This window comes from Thunnus albacares, chromosome 16 (assembly GCF_914725855.1).
Source record: "Thunnus albacares chromosome 16, fThuAlb1.1, whole genome shotgun sequence".
NCBI classification, from domain to species: Eukaryota; Metazoa; Chordata; class Actinopteri; order Scombriformes; family Scombridae; genus Thunnus; species Thunnus albacares.
The window spans coordinates 29,108,013-29,134,215 of record NC_058121.1 but is presented as its reverse complement, the minus strand read 5'-3'; the positions used below and the strand labels follow the sequence as shown (position 1 = coordinate 29,134,215).

Genomic DNA, 26,203 nt, shown 5'->3' with positions numbered 1-26,203 from the left:
TGATCATCCGACTCATTGATGGGTCTTTTATTACAACCAAATGCTGAACAAGACTGTTTTTAGGCGACAACAATGTTACAACTAACTTTACTGTACTGAAAACACACTGTGAAACAGCAGCAGCTACGTCTGTACGCAGTGGTTACGTTACGTAAGCAACGTTATCGCCAGGGTAGCGACTTGTCAATCACAACGTAGTCACACCCTAAAACATACAGTGCTTTATCGTCAAATTTAAATTAAATGGGACCATAATTTACAAAATGATCATCATGCTGTATTAAAGAAGACTTGAAACTAGCGATTGAGACCATAAACGCATTAGGAAACAGTTCACTGAGGTAATAAATCAAGAGAGAAGTAGGGTCATTTTCTCATAGACTTCCATACAATCGGACTTCTTTTTGCAGCCAGTGGAGTCGCCCCCTGCTGGCCGTTAGAGAGAATGCAGGTTTTTAAGCACCTCCGCATTGGCTTCATTTTTCAGCCCCAGAGGTTGCTGCTTGGTATCATACAATCAAATAAAGTGTAAAAAAAAAAAAAAAAAAGTCATGAATCAGCTGTTAGCCGCTCCTGTTTGCAGTGTAACATGATGGACAGACAACTATCACTGGATTAAATGATACTGAAGAAGACTTAAAAATGTGATGATTCTCAGGCAAGTTCAGCAGCGTCTTTTTCTCTGGTTTCTAAGTGAATGTTTGCAGAGGTTTATTGGTGATGGACATCATAGATAATGATCCTCAGGAAGTGTAAGTCACACTGAATGATATCAGTATGTGTTTCATGTCTGAGTGTTCAGATCTGACTGAGTTATGACCAAGAAGGTTTTTTGACTCTTTCTCTTTTGGCTTTGTCCTGCTGAACGTCCATGTCTATTACAGACCAGATCCTGTCATTTACCTGTGGTTAAATGCTGTCTAGAACCATGAGTTCCCCCTGTGACGTTCATCCATACTGAATGGGACTGAAGAATAATTGTGAATAATTGATTGTTAAAGCTCTAGGTATTTGACATTTAAAGTTTTAAATATTAATTTTCTATTGTTGAAAGTACATTTTAACACACAGGAATAGATTCACAGTACAGTTCAGTGTTTTTGGGAAACAGTCTGAAGTGTTTAGCAGCTGTTAATGGGTTTAATTGCAGACGAGTCAACAGACAGACGTGTGTTTGTCTTTAATTAGAGCTCTGGGTTTGTTTCATTAGTCATGTTACTACACAGATCCATCAGCTTCACAGTTAATCCAGACACAGTTAGTGCTGCTAACAAACATTTATCCCCCAGACAACACAAAGTAACTTCACTCGAAATCTATTTCAGGGGTTAGTAAATTACAAGACAGTCCTCCCAAGAAAAACAACAGCATCAGTCATTTCAGCCGATACCCAACAATGACATCTGTTTATGTTCTAACGATAGAGGAATTATGACTGGTTTACTTTAAGGGATTGCTGTTAACGCTCGCTGTCGATGTGTTCAAAGACACTTTGTCATCTCAGATCAGCTCCTCCGCTCAGGAAGACTTTCTCTATTGTAGATGGGCACGTGCAATTGATGAATGAATGTATTTGTTGTGGTTTTATCGTTGTTTTGCTGTGATTTTATACTACAGACACTATGATGTCCAAGGCAAATTTCTTATGATATGAGAGTTGCTGCAGAACAACCATTCGAAAATTGTTGTTTGTATCAGTTTCGGATAAAAAATGAAACAGATGTGTAACATGAAGAAATAGTCACATTTAAGAGTTCATATAGATGGTGGATCTCCTCATAAGTTGTTTTGTTTTTTACTGTCTTCTGTATTGTTTTGTTTCTGTGAATTGTAAATGTTGTATTTATTGCACTTTAACAAATTTTTCCCTCAGAGACGTTACAGTTTATTTAATTCTCCTGGCCGCGGTGTTATGGAAACCCTCGTCTCTTCTGTCTCCATCTGAACCTCTGTGCTGCACCATAAATAACATTAATTCAGTGTTATTGGTGTGAATATTGTGCTTCTTTATCTCAGCAACACACATGTGGACCCTGAGTGAAAGTGTTAATGATTCTCATTGAGTTAATTAAGCGTCTATTCAGAAGAAGCATTGTGTTCATTATCTTCTCTTCGACGGCCCCTCCTCCTCTCAGACTGCATCATTATTAAACATTCTTCCCGCACCAATAAAAATGAACAAACTAATTGTAAAATAATAACGTGTCTGACATGCTGCTGTCTGCTGGGCTGGTGTTTGTTAGCTCCGAGCCCCTCGGCCCGGGTTTGGTATAATTACACATTCAGAGAGTCATTTATAATGGAGAGGTGCTTTGTGTGGCAGAGAGCAGCCGAGTGTTTAGGAATAATGTGTCTCGTCATTCATCAGAGACGCCTTCTGAGCATAATACAAAAGGTGAATAAAGTTTAAGCTTTGTTTGAGGATCAGCTCGTTATACTCTGGAGAGAAATGAGTTCAAACTGCATGCAGGTGGACGAAAGCTTTAAAAATTAGTATCAGCAGTTACATTTAATCAATTAATGATTTGGTTTGTAATGAGAAAATGTTCTATTTCTTTTATTTTTTTTATTGTGTATGCGAGCATTTGCATATAAAAGTGCTAAACATGCTTTGACAGCGGCAGGTTTTGATGGGATATAAGCTGATATTTCAGAACAAAAACATCTCAGCAACGAGGAACAATCAGATCTCCCTCTCACACCATCCCCACTTCCATTAGTGTTAATTGTTTTTTTTTTTGCTGACTTCAAATGGGTTTGTGTTTACTGTGTTCATCAGAAGAGTCTATATGAACACCCCCCTCTTGTGGTATTCACTAATTCTCTGAAAGTTCATGAGTTTTGTTGTTGACGTCTTCAGAAATGGTGGAGGCACCACCATTGACCACCATATGACTAATTTTAGTCATATAGAGTTTTTCTTAGTTATAATATGTCTGCGGCATAGATCTAAGTGTGCGGAAATCTCGTTCATAAAGTTACACATAATGTGTCTGAGGATAATGTTGATATTCCCAGCGGCCTCATTATACCTTTGCATTTCCTGCATTACGTTACCCACTTGCTAGCCAGCTAAATTGTTAGCCTCAGTGGCTTCTAGACGGTGACAGTAACATCAATATTAATGACGAGAACAACGAGGAGTCTTTTGGCGTCCATGTTGTCTAGCAGTCGTGTTCTCACAACTTAACCACTTGAACATCAAGCATGTCATGTACGTGACTTCCCATGTCGTCATCACAAGGTCACGAGTTCCATCTGAAGGCAGCATTTGTCAGATTAACTAGCAAAATATTCTGTCTTGTAGCCTGTTAGATATAAAAGAAATACTAAATTATCTAAAAAATACAACCTGGTTGATGTTACATAACGTTCAGCTGATGTTAGCCTGTTGGAGAAGCTAATATTTATATGGAACAGATTGTTAGTATATCCACACCAATTAAACTAAAAACTGAAAACCTCCTGTGTTGTGAGTGACAGAGTTTGATTTTAGTGAATTATGTGCCTAAACTCACACTGCCTTCAAAACCTACACAAAATATAGAAATTAAAATTTTTATTTTTTACATGTTCCTGCTCAGGCTAAAAACGTAACAGTGTCGTTATTTCACTGACAAACACAAAATGACCAAATGTAACAAGCTAATCTTTACAGCATATTAGCTGACTTTTTAATGTTAGCATAAAGTTAAGTTAGTTATTTTTTCCACACTTTGTTAATGTAGAAATGCTAGTGTTGGCTACAAGTGTCTGTTAGCTTCTCATACTTAGCAAAAAAAAAAGAGTTCAATTAACCATAAAAGAAACTCATTCTGCCTTTACTTCACTGACAAACACAAAACCACCAAATATAACAAGCTAATTTTAACTGCATATTAGCTGACTGCTGATAGCATAAAGTAAGGATCCAACTCAATGCTAACATTAAACGTTAGTCAGCCAATGTGCTCTATTTTTTCCACAGCCAGTTATACTCTTTGTCAGCCTTTTTTGGATTTTTATTACACTTAGCAGAGTTTTCACAGATACAGTTAGCTTCTCATTCTGATAGTAAAGGAGTGAAATTAACTGTAAAGCAGCCTTTGTCGTTATACTTATGTGGCACAAAAGAAAGTCTGAAAGCATGAAGTCCACAGTTAGATCCTTTTTTAGATCCAGTTGCTGGTCGAAATAATGACGACCCACAGATCTAGTTGATAACTAACTCTTGTAACTGCTGAGCTAACTGCTAACATGCTAGTGCTAGCATGACACAACAGCTCTCTCAGTTATCCTGAAAACAAAAGCCAACTGTTCCAAAGGCACACTGCTCCCAAAATATACACTCATGCAATCATTTTAACCCAAACCATGATCTTTCCCTAACCAAGTGGTTTTTCTGCCTAAACCTCACCAGACTTAACCACAGCATTGTCACACCATAAAACATTACTTTTTAACAAGCACGTCAAAATACAGTAATATATGAATGCCTAACCATAAATAATGGCAGTGCATCATTATTGGTTATCAGACACTGATAATGTTTATTGTAATAGGGGCAAGCCCCTTTACAGAAATAGTGCAATTTGTACCTTTGGTAGAGCACCCCAGTAAGAGAAAGAGCAGACAGCACACCAGGATAAATTGTTAAAACAATTTATCTCTATAATTCTCTAACAAGGATCCATAATAAAATGCCCTGTTCTATACACAGTGAGCGCTACTTAAAATAACACAGTCTTAAAACAGCAGAGTTCACATCACACACATCCAATGATAAAACAGCAGCATAGCTACTAAATGTTCCTTAATAAATAGGTTAATCCAAACAGAATAAAAATGGTAACCCAACAGAGTGGGGAAGCTGGGCTAGTTTTAAATTATCACAGTAAAAACACCAACAGTACATTAAAATGTGTGCATGCAGTTAAATGGGAAAGTGTCCCAGAGCGGTTCGGCCGAGAGACTAAATGCAGGATTCTCTCTCTGCTACTTAGTGTCCCCTAATTCACAGAATCACAAGCACAACAGTGCCCCACAACCGAATCAGAATTATGCCCAGGATTACACTACAGCCTCCGTCTCAGTCGCTCTGGAACTCCCGACTAAAACGCTGGCAGTGTTTTTGTAGAAGACACCGACTGGTCTGCTGATTACGCCAATTCACCACAGCTGTGCCGTTTGCGGCTCGCCAGCAGACTCAGGAGGCAGGAGAGAGAATGCAGGTGATTAGTACAAGCAGGTACTAAAATTAAACACTATCCAGCTGTACCCCTTACATTATTACCTGACAAAACAGACTTTTCATATATTACTGTGGTCTTCTGCTAAATTCGGTGTCATGTTTCACTCAGTGGAACGGCGATTTAATAAATCAGCAGTTACAAAAATGTGTAAACTGTGTAGTTAAGGCAGACGAGCATTATTTGGGAAACATCATGTTTATTCACTTTACATGGAGCTAAAATTAATACTGAATTATGTTAAATGTTTGCAGAATGAGTTAGTAGATGTTTACTAGTAAGCTCTATTCATTAACAATACGTTAACAGAGATTTTCCTCCGACAGTAGGAAGCGGTTAAAGACTATATTTGCCTCGCCGTCAGTTATTTAAAATGAAAATTAACTTATCAAACAGACATTTGACAATTCACTCAGTTCTCCTGAAAGCAGAACTCTGATTTAATGAAATCACATTCTAAAAATTGCGTTGACGTGCTGACTGACGGTGTTTCAGAATGTCAAACGTTACACATCTTACTTTAGTTTATTTAACTTAGTTCACAGAAGAGCTGTTAAATATGAGCCGAAATGTAAAGTCTGACTTCAGGAGTCATACGAAGTCATTACGTTATGATTTACATCATGATGTATGTTATCTGTTAAATAGTGTAATATGTTAGAAAAGCACTGCATGATGGTTTGTAATACTCAGAGTGGATTTTACTCTATAACTCTTGAAAGTTATCACGCTGCAGCCCTGTTTACAAGCTGGTAAATGTGGAATGTGTTTGTATCTGCAGACCTCCAAAAAAAGCATGAATGGAACTGCAAGTGTGTGCGCAAGACCACAGCTGGACACAAAAAACATGAATTGACCTTTAAAAGAAATACAACAGCAGCACAATTACTTACATCACCGTCATGTGGTTTTGTCCATATCCATAAAACTCACCTGTCATTGTTGTTGTAATCTGTGCTGCGTAAAGACCATAGACTGTATAAAAACATGGATGTAGTTACCGTGACGTCACCCGTTGGTTTCTGAAGAGCGGTTTGGCCGTCGCCATCTTGGCAGTGCGTGACGCTGCCTAACTCCCAGCCAATCAAAAATGGGCAAAGAGGCGGGCCGAATGGCTGAAACGAGCCACCTAGCGGCTGGTGGACCTGTCACTCAAAGCAGCCATGTCCTTCATTATGCAGAACTTTACAGCTTAATAAAATTTAAATGGGTAAGTTATAAAAAAATTCACCCCCCGTACAGTTGTCATGAAAGAGGAAATTAGCTACAGAGACCAAAACCGTTGTTTGTACCAGACTGTAAACATGTTTATTTCTGCTGTAAAGTTGGACATTTTAACATGGGGGTCTATGGGGATTGACTCACTTTTGGAGCCTCAAGTGGCCGTTCAAGGAACTGCAGTTTTTGGCTTCATATTTCAGCTCCGGAGGTTGCTGCTTGGTAAAGACTTGTACAGTGTTTGCTCCTCTCTGTCCTGCAGTTACTACAGACATGTCTGAACTCACTAGCCCACAAACCTCTAGGACTTCTGGGTAATGATGTTCATTAAAGACTGATAAAAAAACATGAATATTACATACAACGATATTACATAACATAATATTGAGAACGGTTCTGATCCAAAGCTGGATTTTTAGTTATTAGCACAGTTACACATTTTAATGAGATTTTCTTACTTCTGGAACAGAATCTAAAAGTTCTGGATTGACTCCAGCTCTCTAATCGTGTTATTAGCTGGCTTGCTAACGTTAGCTGGCTTGCTAACGTTAGCTGGCTTGCTAACGTTAGCCGCTGGTAAGGCGACATTCAGGAATCAGTTGTGTGCAGTCACCGGAGCCAAGCTAACGTTAGCTGGCTGCTTGTTAAACCATGTCTCCTTTTCTTCTTTTTCATTGTGTGTCTGATACAAGATCCAAACTAGACCAATTATTTATTTTTATTATTTCTTGACCTATTTTTTAATTTGAATTTTCATTTTCTCTTTAAAACACTTTGGTCAACAGAACAATGTGCTTTATAAATAATTTGTCTTTACTTTTAGGTGTGCGGGTTATGTAGGCTAAGTTGTAAGTTATATATATTGTCTCTGACATTAAGTATTTATAATAAAAAAGTTAATATTACATTAAGAAAGGAGGGCAGGAGGAAAAGAGGAGGTTACAGAAAAGGACAAACAAAGGAAAGATGAAAGAAAGAGGAGAAAAGAAGGAATAATTAAAGCAGCAGCAGTGAATCCTCTCCGTGAAATTGCATTCTGGGTGCTGGCGGCCTCCTGTCAGCAGCAGCGGGGTCAGACTCCGGGGCCCCCGGTGGTCCATGGCTCTTTAACCTGATTATGGGGCCGACGGCTGCTGGCAAACAGAGGAGCTTGATGAGAGCAGCAGCGATAAAGCAGCAGGCAGCTGCAGCCGCTGCCCGAGCTCAGAGATTAACATGAGAAAGCAGCAGCACTCACTCTGCAAACACACCAAAGAAGAAGAAAGAAACGCACACACGAGGCATCGAGGCGTGGAGTGTGTTTATGGTCTCAAACATAAAAGAGACTCGACTGCTGAGAGAGAACAGATTCCTCATAATGATCCAGGTCAGGACATGTTTCTACCAACACTCTTAATCTTAGAAACACAGAGAACATCTTAACATCAGCAGTATGTGGTGTGACACACATTAGAGGGACGTATTCTGCTCTCTGGTCATTTATATCCTGTTCTGATGTCAGACGTTGAACACGGTCAAAGTTCCAAAACTAGAGATCAGATCAGACACAGAAACAAACTTTTGAAGCAATTCGTGTAAAATTCGTGTTTATTTGGAGAGTTGTAGGAGTCTCAGCTGCTTGCCCCCCCCTGAATCTCTATAACGGAGCTGGAGAGCGCAAAATCAGCATGACACATTGAGCCACAATGGCTGCATTTATAGGAAATATGTTAGAAAAATTCCCTCTAAAGAGACAGGAGCTCAAACGGCCTGTTTCAGACAGAGGCTGAACTGAGGAGCTGCACAAACAGCCAGTACAGTAGAAGTTAAATAAGGAGTTTTCACTGTAAATCATGCAAAGTTATTCCAGTAGAGCCCCAGAGTATAAATATACATGTGGAGATGTGCAGAATATGTGTCCACTTTAAAGTAGAGAGATATATTTCATAGGCCCTCATTTTACAGCAAAATATAAAACATAAAGAAGTTGCAGTGAAACAGAAAATACCATATTTGTCTGAGCATAAGACAACCTGTTTTTGAAAAAGACTTTAAAGGAAACACACTCTGACGTTCGTCCTGTTGGGAAAGTTTCCCTGAGATACTTTTAATCCAAGCAGAAGAGAGTCCTCGTCCTCGTAAAAGTGAAACACTTCCATTAAAGCAGAAGGTAAATCCCACATTTATGTGTCTTGTCTATCAGTCTCTCGTGTCTGTGGCAGAGTAAAATAATAGAATTATATACATATTTATTATTATTATAATATTACTAGAATAGAATAGAATAATAGAAGTATTGTCGATCTTTCTATTACATTTGAACAGTGTTGTTGGACAGAATTCAGGGTGGAATTAATGAAGTTGTTAATTAAAATTTTGTGCGGCTGCTGCATCTGTTGCATCATGATCATCATTTTCTTACTAAAGGACGTATGTAATGCATTTAAAACTACACCATTACATACATTACATACATTTTTGTTTAAATAACTTTCATAATGCCTTTGCAACATAGTAAATATGTTGACAGCGTTATATGATGAACAATATGACTGTATGGAAACGAGTTAAAGGAAGTACTTTCATCATCAAGATAAATACACTGATGGCAGAGTCTTATTTATGATAAAACCACACTAACAAACCAACACTGCTGCTGCTGCTTGAAGCTGTTTGAATCCTGTCTGAACCTTCCTGCAACAACAGATCCACAGACTAACCAGCAGTATATGAAGCAGATAACTGACCCCGACCTTCACCAGCTGTGTCATTACACATTAATGCATCAATAATTATTATTCTGCATAATGAGACAAGTAGTAAACACATCTCTGACACACCTGACATTTTAAACTTGTTAGAAAACAGTTGTTTATTTCCACATCCAGCAGTTACGGAGCAACATTATCATTCATGTGTTTCTGTCCACCTGGTGAATGTGAGTCCAATATTCACTCTCTTTTAGCTCTGAGGGAAATATCTGGCTCTTTAGCTGCTAAATGTTTGCCGTTTGGTGCTGAGCAGGTCGTGTACAGTGACTTTTTACAGCTTTTTCTCTGAAAAACGACGCTATGAGAGCGCTGAGAGTGAACCAGAACAGTTAAGTTGCAGCCGGACAGATAAACAATGAGCTGAAACTCACTATAAAGCTCCGTAAAGCCGAGAGGAGCTGCAGAGTCACTGATGATTCTCTGTAGGTTCATCACTACGAGCCAATAACACATCACACACTGACATCATGGAGTCAAATCCTGCAGGATGATGATGTCATCGTGAATGACTCTTTGCTGCAGAGCTTTAATCTCATCACTCGTCCGCTGCGCTGACTCTCTTCTTCTGCAGTTTAATGAGGTTACAGTCTTCTTCTTCTACATCCACTCCTGCTGGGATTCAAATGACACATTCGAGTTGAAAAGAACAAGATGAATATTTAGTTTCTCTGCAGTGTTTTCAGCAGGAACGTGAACTCCAGGGTATTCTCTCCCACACACAATTACACTTCACAACATCTGCTCTGTGATTCTCTTTGTTCTGTCTGATTTAACGGCTCGCCTCCACGTCTCACTGATGCTCGTAATGAAGGTTTGGGTTGTTTGGAAATGGAGAAATGTCAGAGGAGGCTTTTGATAATGTGACTATGCTCAACATGACAGACACAGACCCCCGAAGCTACACATCTGCATGAGACGCTTATTAAAAGGCTGAAAATTACACTTCTGCACATCACATGAACCGTCGGTCTAAAAACTTTAGATTTTCTGCCAGAAACAGGTGAATTCCTACTGTTAGGTTTAATGTGATTTACAGAAATTTCACAAGAAAATTAATTATAGGTTATAAGGTTAAGAGGGTTAAATTTAAATGTTTTAAACTCATTATTACAAAAACAGCAAAACCTTGATTAAATAATTGTAAAAACCTTGATATTAAAATCTTCATTCATTCCCCTGTAAACATCATGTAAACATTCAAGATTATAGAGCCAGAAAGTCTCTTTTTGTGTCCTGGGAAAGTCAAAGTCACCTCCTCTGGGTCCCATATTTATCTGATCAATGCCAGTAAAAAAGAAAAGTCAATCAAAAATCAATCTGGCCTCTGAAGAACGTCTGGCTGCCGGGTGTTTCATGTCTCTGCTTGTGATGGAGCTCCTGTGTTCACTGATCCGATCTTTTAGTGACGGTTTTTTGTTTTGCCATTCATGATATCTGCTGCTGTTTGGTGACCACTGGACTTCCTGGAGGGGCTGTTAGCCGAGCTGCTGCTAACGTTTGTCCAGTTTATTTCTCTGATAACTTAAGATCCAGACGTCCAATGACTAAAATCCTTCTTCTGGCTAAAAGATATAGTTAAAAATGACCTACATTTATCATGAAAATGTGTCTTAAAACTGAATAAAAGTCCATTTATAACAGTTTGTGTGGAACAACCACAACGCCGATGTATTATCTTGTATGTGTGTAAGTTACTCTTTGGTAGACGCCATTGTAGCGGACAAACACAGCGCCGCCGTATGCATCTGGTGCGTGTCTACTCTTTGGTAGAGGAGGTATGACGCCATCGACAGGCGACCAAATGAAACGGTCCGTTACTTTGATTAAATTACAGATTTCTCTGAGTTTGAACATTGTTGGAAACATTTGGGATAATGTAAGTACACAACTCAACAACATATATAACATAGGTCTAGTTGTTTTTAGACATTTTAATGTGGAATATTTACATATTATAGCTTTTAAATGGCCAAATATGTTTATACATACAAGGGATTTGTCTCCAGTTTCTAGTGGCTTAAAGTCCCATTTTACCAGAAACAAAAAGCTTCGTCCGTCCGATCACAGGTGAGTGTATAAAAAGCTTCATCACCTGTAAAAAAAAAAAAGACAGTCGTGTCCTTAATGTTCCTTCCTTTGGTAAAATAAATCATTGGTTTGTTGTTATAAACATCTTCTAGCTGCGGGTCATTTAGTAAAATATGCCGACGCTTAAAAACATTCTTAATGCTACTTGTGGTGCAACATAAGGGAAGATCTGCTGCTCATGCTGTTGTTTTTTTTGATTTACATGTTTGAAGAGTTCCTGATTGGGCCTTTAAAATAAAAAATAAAAAGAATAAACCTACTAATGTTATAAACTGCAGAGAGTTATTAAAGGAAACGTTTTCATTTATTTGCAGGTATAAAGCATCCTGTCGACAGCCTCCCCCACATACAGAAAATAAATATTGGTTTTGTTATCGCTGTAATGATTATTTATGAAGTGTGAAGGATGAAGACAGCGGCGTTATCAGTTGATGATAATCTGGTTATATGGGTTTCCAGCGGGGCGATGCATCACTGGGATGTACTGTAGCAGAGACGGAGCCGCTGTCTGATTAATGAAGGGAGAATAAAACCATCTCAACACGTTAACTACCTGCTACACTCATCATCAGTTACACTCAGCAGGAGAACATTGTCCATAAATAGTTTTTATTCCTCAGATTATTTTTGGCTGTAGCACCTTCATCACAGTGATAAACGATGCCGGTTGGAATCAAGTCATGTGACTTCACACATGAAGCTGATGGTCATGTCGTAGTTGTAGGTGAATTTTTTGTGGAGTCTGTTGCTGTTTGTGTTTAAATCCTCTTTATGTGCAAACAGCTGTGACGGTGGGGCCTGCTGTGCTGTAACATTATTCCTTTTTAAAATTTATTTGAAATTTTGCTGCAGAGCAAGCGGTGTTGAGGCAGAACCCGTTATTACGTCATACCAGAGAGTCAAATCAAAGCTTTATCATGAGCCCGTCACAGAGTGCGTACGTAACTTTATTGTATTGCAGTTTGCATTAAAGCTGGATGACGAGTAAAGCAGCACACTGGAAGTGTTGCTGGTTGTTCAGCAGCTAAAAGGTCTGAACAGCCTTCCACAGGATGGAAATTTACATCAGGAAAGGCTGGAATTCATTTTTAGAGACAATCTCTGTTATTGATGAGTGGTTGTTGTGTGTGTGTGTTCGGCACATTTTACAGACTCGGCACACAACAGGATTCTCTACTGTTTCATCTTCAATCTTTGGATGAAGCTTTAAAACATGGCCTCTTTCTATTCTTCAGCTGAAGGAATATATCTGTGCTAAGCTAAGCTAACGACTTCAAGCTACTTTGTGAGGAAACTTGAACGCTATCTCACCAAAACATCAACCGTGCAGCAGCAGGATCAGACTCTGCTTCGTAGACACTATATACTGTCTTATGTCTCCAGCTGCAGACATTACTGCAGGTAAACATGCTGCTGCATCCATTAGGTCGTATTCTGATTGGCTGGGGGTTAAAGGTAGAGGCCACAGCGCCAGCCAGTTGGAGTAGGAGCTCATTAATAATGCAGATTTTATGTAAATAGCTTCAGAAACAGCCTGCTGGAGGACAGAGGGGAATCTGGGCTGTAAGGAAAGATGGATTTAGAGAAATTTAAACAACGTTTGGTGCATAAAATGTCACAGATATGATGAAAATACACTCAGGTACAGGACCATGATACCAGATCTGTAAGAGACATTCGTTTGTTCACATGAAACAGGTGCATCTAGAGGTTTGGTGATGCACTGACGCTCACAGAACTGGTTGATTAACTGCTGTAGCTGGAGAGCTAACTGCTAACATGCTCATAATAGCTTCTGCAGATTTTCTTTACTTTCTCTGTGCTGTTCTGTGCTCCTGTGTCACTCTGGAGTCACATGGTCAAACCTAGAGGTTAATTTGGAAGACTGGACAAAGCAGACAACAGATAAATTGCAAATAGACAACATAAGGTGCTAAAACATAATTAAATAGTGTAACACAGCATATGTGTCGTAGTAAATTAAATGTAGTGGAGTAGAAGTATAAAGTAGTGCACAATGGAGATACTCATATAGTTATCAATGTGATGTAAAATGTGCCATAAGTTGGGTGAGTCATGGAAGTCCAGTATACAAATTCTCACCCAATGTTTGGCACGTTTTACTCTGTACCCATAAGTACTTGAGTATTTCCACTTTTCCTGCTCTGGTTTATAGACGTTGACATCAGCAGCAGCAGTAAACCTCTGACTCAACTCTGAGTTAGTAGAAGTGGAAGAAGCCAGAGTAGCAGCAGCAGTAACGGGGTGAAAGCAGTCGTGATTGGACGCTAGAGGAAATGGAGCGGAGCAGGAAGGAGGAGCTGCTGATGAGGCGTGAACAGGCTGATTTATTTAAATGGACACCCGAGGGAGCTCAACCAGCCGACTCCGCCCCCGTTAGAGCGGGTCATCGCCTCCGAAAATGAAAGCTGATGTCAGGACGGAGTGAGAGTCAGTCTTCTGGCAGGAGGCCAGGAAGTGATGTCATTAAAGCCAGCAGTGCACTCAGTGACACAGACGCTCTGCAGCACATACAGCAGGGTGTGTTCATTGTGTCTGACTGTTCAGGTGTTGAACCTCTGATTCACACTGATTCTCCTCCTGCCAGACACGAGCTTCACCTCATTTCTATGAGCAGCCGCTGGTTCCTGAACTGTTTTTCCTCATCCTGCATTCCCATTTCATATGTTTCTTTGATTGATCAAGTTTATTTGTCACATGTAATCATATAAAGGTACAATCACAGTGAAATGTAATCCCACCAGTTCCTTCAATTTGTGCATTAAAAAGAGATTAAATAGAATAGGAATAGTAAAAAATACACGTGTATGATTGGACGGGGGGGGGGGGGGGGGGGTTTGGCTCTTCCTGAGCCTCTCAGTGCTTGCCTGGTCTCTCCGGTATCTTCTTCCTGACCGCAGCAGGGAGAAAAGGCCGTTAACTGTGTCTCTGGGATCTTTAATGATTCTCCCAGCCTTATTCTCGCAGCGCCTGGTGTAAATATCCTTTAGGGAGGGTAGAGCACCGCCTACTGTTTGTTCAGCTGGACAAACCCCTCTTTTTGAGGGCCTTGCAGTCCTGTTCGATGCTGTTTCCGTCTCAGGCAGTGATGTTCTGCATCAGGACTCTCAATGGTGCAGGAGTAGAAATTTCTCAGTATTTGAGAGGATACCTGGAATTTCCTTAAGCATCTGAGGTGAAACAGACTCTGCTTTGCCTTTCTCACCACTGAGTAAGTATGCTGCGCCCAGGCCAGGCCCTCAGTGATGTGGACACCAAGGTACTTGAAGCTGTCCACCCTCTCTGCCGAGGACCTGTTGATATTACGGGGGGTGTAGCTGCTTCTTCCCAAAGTCCACTATCAGCTCCTTAGTCGGCTGACATTCAGGAGTGGGTTGTTGTCCTGACACCAGCAGGTCAGGTCCTTTACTTCTACTTCTACTACTTCATTGTTGTGATCAGGCCCACCATAGCTGTGTCGTCAGTAAACTTGATGGTGTTGGAGTCGAAAGTGGCTACACAGTCGTGTGTGTACAGGGAGTACAGCAGGGGGCCCAAAACGCAGCCCTGAGGTGCTCCGGTGTTAAGGATGAGGGAGTGTATCCACCTACTGTCACCGACTGATCTGCCTGTCAGGAAGTCAAGGATCCACATGCACAGCGAGGTGTTTAATCCCAGATCGTTGGGCTTTGTGACAAGCCTGAAGGGAACTATGGTGAATTGTAGTCAATGAACAATTAGCTAACATAGCTCCTTTTCTTGTCCAGGTGAGATAGGGTGGTGTGGAGGATGTGTGCTATGGTGTCTTCTGTTGATTGTCGATGTTACTGAAGATAGAAACTCAGGACTTTCCTTGATAATGTAACGATCCTCCTTATGTTATGACGTCGGTTTACATTATTTACACTCCGTTTCTGAGCAATCACGTTTTTTCTGTGATTTTGGCGGATGGCTTAGAATACTACAGTACCCATGAGCTTCGACTGCTGTTGCTATGGAGAAGAAGCAATGGGCGCAAATCAGAGCGTAATGAATTTAAAACGCTTTTTTGCTAAACAAAACATGTTGCCATGGTTACAGTTTTCACTGTGGTTCACACTGGGAGTCATAGTTAACGTCTACCCCAACTTTTTACCAAAGCACCAGATATTTTATAATGCAGTTGTACATCTTTTGTGGAGAGTTTTATGTTGATCCAAGCCATAAAAGTGCTCAAATTGTGAGTAACCTAAGAACAGGAATTTCACTTCTGGAACAAAGGGTGCCAGAACTAGCGCCTCCCACTTCACAACTCTATTATAGTTGTAAAATCCAGTATGTGTCCCCTGCTGAGGTGTTGAAGGACAGTTCAGATTATGTTAACATAAACGTTTTGTGGAATGAATGAAGCTACATTTATATATGGCTCTGCAGTGGGAGGGAGGAGGTTGAGCTGGACCGTACAAGATGCAGGACTCTGACAGCAGAGACCCGGGTTCACATCCTGAGTCCTGTGTGTGTTCAAGTTCGGTTCAGGTTAGTGAAAGATGCTGCTGTGGCTTAAATGTTCATAAACATGTTGAGCTTAAAGTCACTGCAGACTCTCTGTATCAAACAGAGACCAGGATCTTTCTCTGACCTTAACCAAGTGCTGCAGGCTGAACACAACCACAAACACTTTCATACTGCTGGAGTTTCTACTAGAGCAGGTATTTTGGTGTAAAAAAAAAAAACAAGCAGGTACATTGTCTCAAACCACTCAACCTAGGGGAAACACTGTTCAGTATCAACATTTTTGCAGTTTGCCATCTTTATGTTGAGACAAAATATGATTCAGCAGTATTATTATAGTAGTAACTAGTATAGTAACATATTTGCTGTTGCAATTTAGTCGTGTATGAACATAAGTTCTAGGAGACAGAGTTGCCGGGAGTTCCAGAGCTGAGGTGTGCTGACTGCAAAAACCTTTAGTCATGAGCCAGGACTGAGTGTAAGAACAGAGAAGGACCCAAAAGCACGACTACCAGACAGAGCAGGTAAGATAAAGGTTCATCTTTATTTGTAGTCAAAAAACAGGCAAGGATCAAAAAACAGGCAGGCACCGACAAACGAGTTTAAAACGAAAGGCAAGAGGTCATAACAGACTAGCAGAAAAATAGATGGTGACACAAAAGACAAACTGGCAAAGTATGAGTGGGAAATGGGCCAGTATAAATGCTAGTGAGCAGATTGGTGAAGTGGAAACAGGTGTGTGGGAGAGTGAGGAAGAGTCAGTTGACAGGTTACTGCAGGGCAGGTGGGTGTGAAGGATCTGGAATGACAGGAGAGTTAGTTCATGGTGTGAGAGAAAGTAAATAAGATGAGGAATGAACTAAGACTCTCTCTGGTTTCTGGATGAAACAGGAGTGATATTATCTTGTCTTGTAGTGTTTGTTGAAAGGTGTGTTTTGTACCAGCTGAAGGTGTGAATTTGTTTCCTGGCTTTAAACCCAGAATACAATGAATTACAATAATCCAACCGAGACAATATAAAAGCATGTATTACCTTCTTGAGATCAGGGCCTTGTTCCCCAAAAGCATCTTAAGGCTAAAATGATGAAGATGAAGAAATGTTTCCCAAAAGCATCGTAACTGAAGGCTCTTAGAAATTATGGTAGATTAACAAGTGACTCCTAAACACTTATAGAAGGCTGAGAGCATCTGAAGGAACCAAAAACTACAAGTTTTCTCAGTTAATCATTTGGTCAATAAAACATCAGAAAGCATTGAAACATGTCCATCACAACACTTCAAAACACAAGGTGATGTCATTACACGTTGTGTTTTGTCCAACAAACAGAAAACCTAAATATATCAGTTTGGTAGTGTCGACAATACAAGCAGCAAATTCTCACATTGAAGAACCTGGAGTCATAAAATGTTGAAAAATGACTCAAACGGAAATAATTAACAATTTTTCTAGTCAATTAATTGACTAATTGTTGCTGCTGTAGCTCAAAGTGCGACTGTGTGTCAGTGCTGCTCACAGAGCTGCTAGCATGGCTGTGGAGTCTCAGTCTTGTTCAGGTGTTATTGATCTGAAGCATTGTTGTTGTTTCCTTCATTAACAAGCCGGATCTGTGTTCCTGTTTATTCCTCCCTGCTGCCTGCAGGACTGGAACTATTGATTCATTAAGATTTATTCAGCGTCCACATCGCAGAGACGTGTTTATTCAAATTGAGGTTGTGGTTAAACTGCAGTCACAATTTGCAGCTCAGCCTCTGAACTGATCTCAGAATAATTTCTCTAATCTCATCAGCTCTGGTTCATACGCGGCTCAGTGTCGGGTGATGATGTGATTAGAGAATATTTTACCCTCCGGATCGACCCACAGAGACCTGAGATGACCTGATTGATTTTACTGCTGAGTTGCAGACCTGCAGAGAGGACGTTACACCACATCAACCTGAGACCAGACACACACAGACAGACTCTTAACCCTGAAGTGTCACTTCCTGTCTGCGGCATCCCTGCTGTCTGATGGGCAGCTGTCGTCACCGATTTAAAGGAGCATACCACACATGTTTTCTTGATCATTTTCTAAACCTTCCAGCAGTTTGTACATTGATTTCTTTTCTTCCACACAGTGAATGGTTTCACTTTACTTACACTCATCACAGGTATTATATACTATCCTAGTTGACATTGTTGATATATGTGATGTGCTATCGTGTGTAGTTTTGTAGTCTGTATAATGTTTTCTGTGTGCTTTTTGCTTTGTACTGTTTGTTGTTGTGCTGTTGTATGTTTTGATTGTTTGGGACTGCAGATGTAAATTAGCCTTGAGCTAACTCTGGTGCAGTGCGTCATTTATGTTAAAAACTGTACACTGTCCGGATAAATAAATACAATACAATACAGAATGTGGTTAATACATTTACATCACCAGTTTTATAATCTTGCCAACAAGTCCTGAGATATAAACACCTCCAGAAACTGTCATAAACTGCAGTAACAGGCATTTTTAATCACAAAACAACACATTTTGGTGACATGAGGATATGTGTGAAGTGAAATCAGTTTACTTGTTGTGTTAGTTGGAATGAAAACTGAATCTTGTGTGACAAATAATAGTAATAATAATAATAAATTTGATTTTAAGCACCTTTCATAATCCAAAGACACTTTACATACAGACAGGAAAATTAACTGCGTCAAGTGGTGTGTGCTCCAAAAACACACTCTTAACACTCCGTCCTGGGTTAATTGGCGTCTAATTGTGTCTTTTCATTGACTTTGTGTGCAATCACTCTAAAATTCCTCTAAAATTCACTTTGCGTTGTTTCTGAACTTGATCAGAACAGGTAAATCATGATGTTGTTTGTTTGTTCTGCCCAATACTTTACTGTTATAAAGCGTAATAAACATTAGAGCTGCAAATAATGATTATTTTCATTATTGATTAGTCTTTGTGTTTGTAAAATGTCACTAAATAAAAAATGTCCATTAAAATGTCCCACATCTTCAAATGTCTGGTTTTGTCTGATCAACAGTCCAAAGATATTCAGTTTACTGTCATGTGGGACACAGAAAAGCTTAAAACCTTAACATTTAAGAAGCTGCAACAAGCAAATATTTAGCATTTTTGCCTTAAAAATGATTAAAAAGATTCATTATTAAAATAGTTGCCAATTAATTTTCTGTTGATTGATTAATCGACTAATTGTCGCAGCTCTAATAAACATTACAGACTCTAGTAGATGTAAGCAGCCACCTGAAACAATGAAGCAGTGAAGACAGAGCCTGCAGACATGTGGAAGAAACACTTGTGTTAACAGAAGAAGATGATGAGGAGGAGGAGGAGGAGGAAGAAGGTCTGGGCTTGTTACGCACACACTCTCACAGATGAATGAATGACACTGTGAAGCACAATCTGCCTCCATATAAAACAGCAGGAAGTCTCCTTTAATGTCTCTCTCTCTCTTTTTTTTGTAATTGGCAGGAAGACAAAAAGTTAATTTCACCATCTGTTTCTTGCTTCTGAACTGTGTCTGTTTCTCGAGAAGGAAGAGGAGGAGCAGAGAGGAAGAGCAGAAGACGTCACCATCAGTGTCAGAAAACAGTTGTAAGAATTACAGCACACAGTACAGCATGTTATTGAATGTTTTCTGAATGGGTATTGGCTGACGGAAAATCGATCAGTAACCATTCTGATTATCAAATAATTATTTTTATTATTTATTATTTTTTATGCAAAAATACAAATATTTACTGTTTGCAGCTTCTCATTTGAGAAATTGATGCTTTTTTTTTGTCATACATGATAGAAAACATGACGACGTCACCCTGGGAATTATAGGGAGCATTTTTCACTATTGTCTGAAATTTTATAGATAAAACAATTAATCAAATAATCAAAAATGGAAAATAATCGTCAGTTGCAAACTTATCAAATCTTTAATGTTCTGATTTGTTGGTGACGACTGATGGAGCGACTCTGTTCAGTCTCAATCAGATGGTTTTGATAAAATCATAGTGTGTGATTTGAAAAGTTTTTTAACCATGTTTGATATTTGAAACCAGTTACATCATTTGTATGTCGGTAAATAAACTGAAGAAGCAGAAAGGTTTGTGTTGTGAGAGAAAAGGAGGAAAAGCTAACTGAGCTGTAAAGAGAACGAAGAGCTGCACAGCCGACCATAACCTGAAGTTAGCTTCGTTTTGTCTGGTTAGAGTCCACGTCAGCGTATTTCCAAACAGATCTATCAGAACACATCCCTGACCAACAAAACCTTCTGCCATCAGAACTACCAGAAAAGTGATATATATAAAAAAACTAATTTGGTAGAAATTTGACATATAAAACAGAAACAGTGATTTTAAAATGAGTTTTTTTAACTGACAGATGCGCTGAAAGCTTTTAGTTCTTATTTTACTGAATGAAGGTGTTTGGTTTGGTTTTGTCGACCCTGAGAGCTGAATCACGTCCTCAGCTGCTTGTTGTTGGATTAAAGCACTGGAGGATGGATTGCCTGACCTCTGACCTCCTGTGTGACCCCCCGGCCTCCTCACACTGCTCCCGGGGCATCACCGTGTTGATCTGAGAGCTGCACAGGTGCACTATGGGAGCTCAGACCGGGTCTTAATTAACATTTCCCATCTGGAAAGACTGTTAGCTCGATATCAGTTTAAACGAGCCAATCAGATCGTTATCGCCGCACAGAGATTAAAAATACGTAGTATTCAGTACAAACTAAAAATTTCAGTTATACTTTAATATTTTGTCTTCACTTAAATCAAAAGTCTACTTACAAGTAAATTTAAGTTAATTTATGGGAGTGAATTGAATTTATTTTTCTCAATTAATAACATTTTGATAAGTACTTAAATATGTTATTTAGAAGAATTTAAACTTTATTATAATATTTAAGTCTATTTTTTACTCTGGACAAATTAAATTACTCAAATTTTGTTGCAGGTAATTTTTTAAATTTTTTCTCAAGTTAAAATATGATTCAGTACAAACTAAAAAATTGAATTATACTTAAAGTTAAAACTTTACTTACAAGTAAACCAAAAAGTTAATTAAATGACTAATTTTGTTAGAGGTCAGTTTATAGATGTTTCTGAAGTTAGAAATATGATTCTAACATTTGTGATTTCATTAAAATGTTTCACTTTGATTAAATCTTAATATTTTTGTTTTTCCTCATAAAAACTTTTACATGAACACAAACCAAAACGAGAACTTACCACAAAGACGCAAGTCATCACAAAATATTTTTGCGGTTTATGAGAACTTAAAGGTGCAGTGTGCAGCACAGACTTGGCAGAAATGGAAGATAATATTCATAAGTATGTTTTAATGAATCTATAATCACCTGAAAATAAGAATCATTGTGTTTTCGTAACGTTAAAATGAGCCTTAATATCTACAGAGTCGCACGTTTTTCGTGACCCCCACTAGATGGCACTAAATCCTACAGACTGGTCCTTTAAATTCTTACTTTTTTAACTTCAACTTTATTATAAATTCAAGATTACATTTAAGTATATTGCTTACTTTGCACAAAGCCAATTAAATTACTTTAATTTTGTTACTGGTAATTGTATTAATTTGTCTGAAGTTCAAGTTCAAAGTTCAATTATATTATTATATTATATGCTATTAATTAAATTATATTTGAATTGATATTTTGTCTTCAACCAAATCAAAACTTAAAAGTTAATTTATACATTTTTGGTTAATTTATTTTTCTGCATTCTGGAAACTTAATTTTTTGTAAACATTGTAAAAACCTAAAATGTAATATTATAATAAAGTAGGTTTTTTTTTAGGAAACTTTATTTCTTTCCCCTGAACCAATAAAAACAGATTTAGTTTCACTTCAGAAACAAAGATGTTCACATTTATCGTGATGTTTTTGACACGTATACAACTCAATTCCAGTTGAGAGAAAATAAAATCAATCCTTAATAATAAAAACAATTAAGAATCACAAAGAATTTACATGTGATCAGCTGTTTTTCTCCATCAGATTGTTGTTAGAAACCAAAGCAGTGTCCCTCTCTCTCTGTAATGTAAATGTCTCCTCGTTCTTCCATGAAATAAATTATTTTTCCACTGACCTTTTTAAATTAACGATGTCATATAAAATATCACTTAATCTGCCATTTTCCACTTTTATTACAGCAATCATATATCTGTCATCACTGCAGCCGTTTGTGTCGTACAGGCTGAATGCTGATGCTGTAAAAAGAGCGTAATGTTTTATATACAGGACTGTGTGTGTGTGTGTGTGTGTGTGTGTGTGTGATCAGACGAGTGTGTAATTTGAGTTTATTGTTGTAAAACCATAACGACAGCGACACAGAGACATACGGCCGGCAGAAAATATCTCTGAAGCCTGTTTCACTGCAGAGAGGTGAGTCTCACAGTTTTTACTGTCTCACCTCTTATCAAAATACTTCTTCTGTGGTTTTCTGTCATTCACCTGCACGTCATCATCTTTGCTAGCGTGGTTTTAGCCACACTAGCAGCAGACTTAAATATCTGGACAATTATTGGATGTATTTTGATGAAACACATTCATGTTCCCTTCAGCATGAATCCTACTGACTCTGGTGACGCTCTGACTTTTCATCTAGCGCCACCATCTGGTCAAAATGTCAATTATTTATGACCAAATATCTGTAAAACTAGTGACATTCCCATCAGCCTCAGCTGTCCTTGTACTGTGTTAAACACTAATTAGCAACACCTAACAAGTGCTAATTAACACGCTTAAACCAAAGTGTTAAACATGGTAAACATTATACCTGCTAAACATCTGGTTACTGTAACTCTATGCAGATCAGTAACCAGATTTCTCTCCTGCACTGATAAATGAAGCTGTTTTCTGATTTTCTTTTGTTTGTTTTTTTGGTTTTTGCACAAATGTGTCTGAATTTAACAGTCAAATGTTCAGCTGGAAACAAACTAATTCAGACTCCTACAGATGACTTTGTGTTGGTAGAATCATTTTAAAGTGGAAATAGACAACTTTGTGTCTTTAACTTATCATTATGAAGTAGATGTTGACGGCACAGTGTAACGGCTACAGAATAACGACACCATCTGTGTTTAGATTGGTTCCTTATAAGCCTCACTTTCACTGTGTGATTCTATCTGCCACCATGTATGATCTGCTGGGGAAATGACAGCTCCATTTATGGCACAAAAGAAGTGTGTCAACCATTGCGCAACCACAAGATGAAGAGGATAACATTAGCCATGTAGCTAACGCTACCGCTAGCAGTCAGAAAATGATCCAGGAACTACAAGGAAGCCAGGACTAGATGGTCCTGACTAGATGTTTGTTTCTTCTAACTATGTTTGTCGGTTTCACTTTAAATACGATAACGCTGATTAAAAAGCTGATTAGAAACAACGTCTTACATGCAGAATCATGACAGTTAAGTATTCAGTTTACTGCAGGAAGCCGACTGTAACCTGGTTACTGAAGTGCAGGAAAACACACCTGAGAGCATGTTAGCAAATAAGTCTAGAGCAGGTCTAGACTGACGCTTTAATCTACAGAGACCCAACGTTCCTCCAGGAGCAGCAGCAGGAAAATCTCCCCTTTAACGGAAAGAAACCTCAAGCAGAACCGGACGGACTCTGGGTGGACACCATCTGCCTCGACCAGCTGGGTTGAGAGAGAAAGTAGGGAAGGAGACACAGGGAAGCATAATAAAAAACAATAATGACAATAATGAGAATAATAATAGAGATATGACGAGTAATAATAACAGCAGGAGACAGTGTCGAGGCAGGACCACGCTGTCATCACTCAGACTCTGGAGTTTCCTGTGAGACGAGAAAGCATCTGATATCAGGCTGTTGTAACATGTGTTGCTCATATGGAAACTAAAGTGTTTGCTGCTGAACTTTGAATCCTGGTTGAAGAGAACAAGTGACGATTTGAGATCTGATAATATCTTAATGATGTCAGCTCAACCAAAAGATCAGTGATTGAATCTGTTTTGAAACATCAAAACTTTACTAGATCATTGCTGTAAACATAAAATATCACCATCTACATAATAACTATAACTGGCTGTTTCAGTCATATCACACTTTTATATACTTTAAACAGCTTTAGAAGACGTTACATCAGCCCAAACACACAGCTTTATTTAGTAAATAAGGACAAACACGATTTGGATGTTTAGTGCCTAAAATGTCCTGCTAACCCTTGTTGAGCCTTCTAAGTCTTTTACTGTGTGACGTACACTTGTTAATGTAGTGAAATAAAGTGCTTGAAGATGGATTCATGATCTTTTATTTCACCTGTTCAACTCTTAAAGTTTAACTCAAACATCAAAGTGTCCAAAGATCCCAAATCTGTGCGGGTGAATTTTTGGGTAAATGTATGTAAAATGAAGCAGCAGACGTGTTGAATATTTCCATCTGATGTAATGAAGCAGACATAAAAACCATGGAGTCTGTTTGAATAATTCACTGTGTGCAAGCTTCATAGAGCTTCAATGAAGAGCTGCAACAACATGAATGATGGTGTTAATTTAAGAGAAGAAAACAGTGAAGATGTTCTGGGTTCTGAGTCTGAAGCGTCTCAGACTCTTTTCATCTCAATAAAAAAGAAGAACAAACAACTTCTCATCTCTCTGAGAATAAAAATCAGCTCTTATCCGATGTTTCAGTTGACTGAGCAGGGACATTCAAACTCACTGCACTTACATAACGAAGATAAACGAGGCGGCGCGGCGCGCTTCACACTTCACACAGTAACCAGATTAATTACTCTTAATCATGTTGGATGAAGAGCTGCTCGGCTGCTGATTGGCCTGTCGCTTTGATGCATTGCCTCTTCAGAGGAGTCAGAGAGCCGCCGAGGCCTCTGGGAAACCAGCATCATTAAACAGAGGAGCTGGACTCACGCAGACCGCTTCTTTAAGGGTCTGTGGAGAACCACGCAGAACCTCCTGAACCATGATTCCACCTTAAATTCCACCATAAGTAGCTTTAAATGTTGAGGTAGCTTTCCTTCGGACAGCACTGCAGTTTTTTTAGATCGAGTTCCTCCAGCTGTAACTCAGTGACTAGTTGGTGTTTTTATTCAACCCACAGTCTGATTTACAAGAGGAAGTTGTTGTTTGATGCTTCTGAACGAAGAATACGGTCATTTTGTTAATTTTGTTGTCACTGTAATACTTGTAAATATTTCAGGGAGTAATTAAACAGTCAGTCACTAAAATCACATCCATGTTGAGTTATTGTTAGCTGACTTCTTTATCAAAACTACATCTGTAAACAGAAACACCAGCAGCTCTTCTGTTGTATTTATGACAATAGCTGCTCAGCCAGAAACCACCTTAAAACTTTGAAAAAGACGTCGACACAGAAAAGTCTGAGCCTGATCGGAGCAGACAGCTGTTCTCTCTGAGCTCCTGCAGCAAGACACGTCATGAACACGTCTCTGCCTGTCGTGGATCGTCTTCAGATGAGCAGGTGAGGGTTTTAAAGGTGCTGCGTGAGTCAGCTGCTCGTCTCTCTTCTCTCTCCAAGTCAAAGCCTGCCGTGACATCACAGAGGTCTGACTCACCTGCCCGAGGGGGAAGTCAGAGAGGTGAGTAAAGGCAAATCTATCAGGTGACATGAGTGTGTGACTCACCGATGATGTCACCAGTCTCATCTTTAAAAAGTGAACAAGTCAGTTTAAAGAGCTGCTAGCGCCCCCTACAGGCTGCAGAGGTCATTGCACACACACACAACAGGAACAAGCAAACATCATTGGGTCATTAAATCTGAAGGGTTCATCCTGTGTGGAGCAGGAATCAGGAATCATCTTCATACACATTCACACTTAATGCTCGATGGTGAATCTACAGGTTTCCTTTGGAAACAATTAATATAAACATAAACATTTATATCAGTTTGTTGTTAATGGTTCATATATTTCATTCACACTCTTGCTGTTATTGTCTTGAAGTCCCGTCTGCCAACCAACCAACCAGACAGCAGCTTAAAAAATGACCTGTAACTAAACGTGTTTCCGTTGTTGTTTGGTTCGGCTTTTGTTTCGACTTTTAGTTCAGTTCAGAAACTAATTTAGTCTCTGTTCAGGGGTTGATATTAAATCCAAGTTCAGATAATTTCAGGAGGGAAAAATGCAACAGCTGTGTTTCAACATGTCAAATAATATGCAGGATATGTGTTTAGATAATAACTGTGAGGAGGTGTGTTTCAGTACGCAGGTGATTATGTGATTCAGAATATCTGACGTGTGGTTTTCTCTCTTGTTCTGCATTTGTCCTGTAAACTGTAGCTTTATTTTCCTCAAGAGAAAAACAAGCTGAATGGGGGACGAGGAGGAGACATGAAGCGTAACATGCATCAAAACTCGTCCTCCTTCTTTAAGTCATAACTCTGAACTGAACATAAATCTGAATATACAGAC

The 26,203-nt window shown here is 39.0% G+C and overlaps 1 long non-coding RNA gene across 1 annotated transcript; it reads left to right on the top strand.

Moving 5' to 3' along the window:
• The first annotated feature begins 446 nt into the window (after positions 1 to 446).
• Positions 447 to 18,032, top strand: LOC122999502. The gene is made up of 3 exons (XR_006407743.1): positions 447 to 495; positions 6,658 to 7,812; positions 13,461 to 18,032. It is a non-coding gene; the product is annotated as an uncharacterized LOC122999502 (long non-coding RNA).
• The last annotated feature ends 8,171 nt before the right edge of the window (positions 18,033 to 26,203 follow it).